We start from the raw sequence: 3,496 nt of genomic DNA on the forward strand, positions 1-3,496 counted from the left end.
TGAACTTGATGAACTCAGAAATGACGCGTATGAGAATTCAAGGATTTATAAAGCAAAAATCAAATCATTTCATGATAAAACAATTCTTAGAAAATCTTTTGAGATTGGTAAAAAAGTTTTGCTTTATATTTCGCGACTTCACATATTCCTAGGAAAATTACGATCAAGATGGACAGGTCCATATGTTGTAAAACATGTGTATCCTTATGGAGCTGTGGACATTGAAAATCCTAAAAATGATGATGTTTTTAAAGTAAATGGACAAAGGCTTAAACCATTTTTAGAAAATGAAATCTTTAAAGAAGAGTTTATTTCTCTTTCCGATCCTTGATTTTTTGTATTGCAATTAATTTTGTTTGTTTTTATTTCAGGTTTCCTTAATCTTTTTATTTTCTCGGTTAAATGGCGGATAACGGTACTCCGTGGCTCTCATAGTCGATTTAATCAGTTTCCCACAATTGCTGATACAAAAAAAATCATTTCTTTTCTTTTCAAAATGGATGAAATTCTCTCAAGAATTTGTAAATATTTTCCCTGTGTTTCTGAAAATGTTCTAAGAAAAATTTAGGCAGGTAGGTGTGAAAGATTGAGATTGTTAATGCGAAAAAGAATTCCAGAAGATATTCGTCTTGTAATAGAAGCTAAGGTCCGATTAGGATGAGAAGTTCAATAGTCATTACTCATTCGGTATATTCCTGGATTAGGAAAAAGTACTTATGCGAAAAAACGAAGGGCCAAAAGTTTAGGGGTTTGTCATAAAATGTGCAAGATGGACTTGTGACAAACGATGCAGATCTTTGGGATATGTTTCCAATAACAGAGAAGATAAAATTGGTTTCATTAAGAATGGGCTGAGTAAAGAGTCTTTATATAACATCTTATTGACTCTTGAGACGCATTCTAGTGGACACGTGCATATTGAACTTCTCCGTTTATGGAAACAATTCCAAGACGAGCGTCATTTTAGTAGTCTTGGGAATCCGACTAAAAAAGACCTTGTTTGCCAATTTATAAGAAAATTAGATGGGAAGCATATCCTCGACTCATAGAAGGCGCTGAAGCCGTTTCTGGACGTAAAACCAGAGAAAAATTGTGAGCCACAATCACACTACTGTTTATATGCATGTGTGTTATTATTTTTTTTTACTGTTTATTCTGTTTACAACTGTGACCTATAGTTTTGTCATGATAACATATAACCCCTATAAAATCTCTCATCTTTCTCTCTATTTTCGCAGACCAACAAGAAAGTAAAAACATGGCTGGATCCTCTGCACAAACATTGAAAAATATTTGTGTATTTTGTGGGTCGAGTTCTGGAAAAAAATGAAGTGTTTGTAGAAGCAGCAAATAATCTTGGAAAGATATTGGCTGAGAGAAAAATTCACTTGGTATATGGGGGAGGTAATATTGGGTTAATGAGATCTGTTTCAACATCTGCACATCTTGGAGGTAGTCAGGTTTGGGTATTATTCCTACAGCTTTAGCTGAAGGAAATATTACATGTGTTACGATTGGGGAAGAATTAAAAGTTTCTTCAATGTATGAAAGAATCACCAAAATAATTGAAAATTCCGATGCTTTTATCGCATTATCAGGTTGTTTTTGTACATTAGAAGAAAATTTTCACACTGTTTCTTGGGCACAACTTAATATCCATAATAAACCTGTGGACTTGTTGAATATCAATAATTATTATGATAGTTTGTTGATATTTCTTGATAAAGCTGTGGAACAGAATTTCATTTCAGAAAATTCACGAAAGATGCTCATCTCTGCTTCGACTGCCGACCAATTAATTGATGATTTGGAAGCTTTTGATCATAAACCTGATCCGATGATAGCAAAGATCAATTGGTCGCAATCAAGCAGTAAGAAAAGAAAGTTGGATCATTGATTCAAAAGTCGTGGATTGGTTTGCGTTTGTTTCAGTTTGTTATATTCAATAAAATTCAAGGTGATATCTCTTTCATTATGTACTCTTTATTAATAGTTATTTTGACATTAGGGACAATGTCATATTCTGTTTGGGGGGAGAACAAACTTATAAAAAAAAATATTAAAAAAAAATAAAAAAAATATATATTTAAAAAAATATATTATTTTAAAATAAAACCATGTTTATTGTTTGTATCTTATTAATTTTTGCAAAAATATCATACATTACATGTTTGAAAGGTTTAAATTAGAACATGTATTAATCTATTTAAGGATGTTTAAATTTTTATTTGAAAAAATGTCAATTTTAATATTCTGATCAATATAAAAATATGATTTATGAAATTTTTTTTTTAGTGAATAACCATTGTGATAAAATCAGGTATTAAAGTATATGGCCCAAGATATATCTTATAAGAGTGCCTAAAATTTTAAACTCACACATATTTTGTGAGTGAGTGGAGAGGACTGAGAAAACAGCTTTCGAGCCTTTATTGATCATGAGAGAGGCTATTTATTGTTTAGATCTTGAGTTCTTATTTTGAAAAAAAAAATGATATTTCCTGAAGAAAAAAAAAAGAGAAAAAAAAACAAAAAGAAAGATGTTGAAGATCTGTGTAATTTTTAAGTTATATGCTACGAATTATTTATCTTTCATAAAAGAAAAAAAAGAAAGAGAGAAATTTATTGTACAAATTAAATAAATATGTGGTCAAGAAGCATAAACTTAATCTGATTCCATGATGTTAAAAAAAAAAGATTAGGAAAAAATATATAATAAGAACAACTAGATTTTGAATCAATGGATTTCTTGTCTTTTGATTAGTTTGGCTCGTTTGTCTGTCTGCATTCTGTAAATCATTTCCTGAGTATTTATCTGTATTCCAACTCCGTGAGAGAAATCGTTCCCATAAATTGAAAATTTTATTAACCCGTGAGGATATGGAGTTGAGACTCTTACTAGGAATTTCTGAAGGTCATGTACATTTAACTACCTGAAAATAAGCTTTGAATTGATCAGCTCATATTATTTCATAAATTATAATTATGATGATCTTGATAAAACTTTGACAGTTTTCAAATTTAATTTAAATACTTGGATAATTCCGATTACATTTCTATTTAAATTAATCAATATGTTTCGTATTGCTATTAACGTTTAAATTGCTAGGGACTAGCAATAAGCTGGTTGGGGGGTGTGATAAATATAAAAATTGTACATTAATTAAATGTTTTATAATATAAATTTATAGTTTTTGTTTTATTAAATGTTTAAATATTATATGTTTTATAATAAATTGTATAAAAAATAAGTTGTTGTGTAATTATAAGTTTTTACTATTTTTACAGGTTCGATAAAACAAGAATAAACTTGGCGTTGCAAATGGGATTAAGATGATTCTTGGACCTGTAGAAAGTTGATGATAATATCTACAATATTGGTGACAAGCATGAGATAAAAATCTTCTCACAATTGGGATCAAATTAAGCAACAAACAAAGTTACCAAAGGAGTGGCAGTTTTACCATGCTCTAGTATTTTGACCATATCTCTCAAA

The sequence above is a fragment of the Primulina huaijiensis genome, chromosome 6, assembly GCF_012295235.1.
Source record: "Primulina huaijiensis isolate GDHJ02 chromosome 6, ASM1229523v2, whole genome shotgun sequence".
Taxonomy (NCBI): domain Eukaryota; kingdom Viridiplantae; phylum Streptophyta; class Magnoliopsida; order Lamiales; family Gesneriaceae; genus Primulina; species Primulina huaijiensis.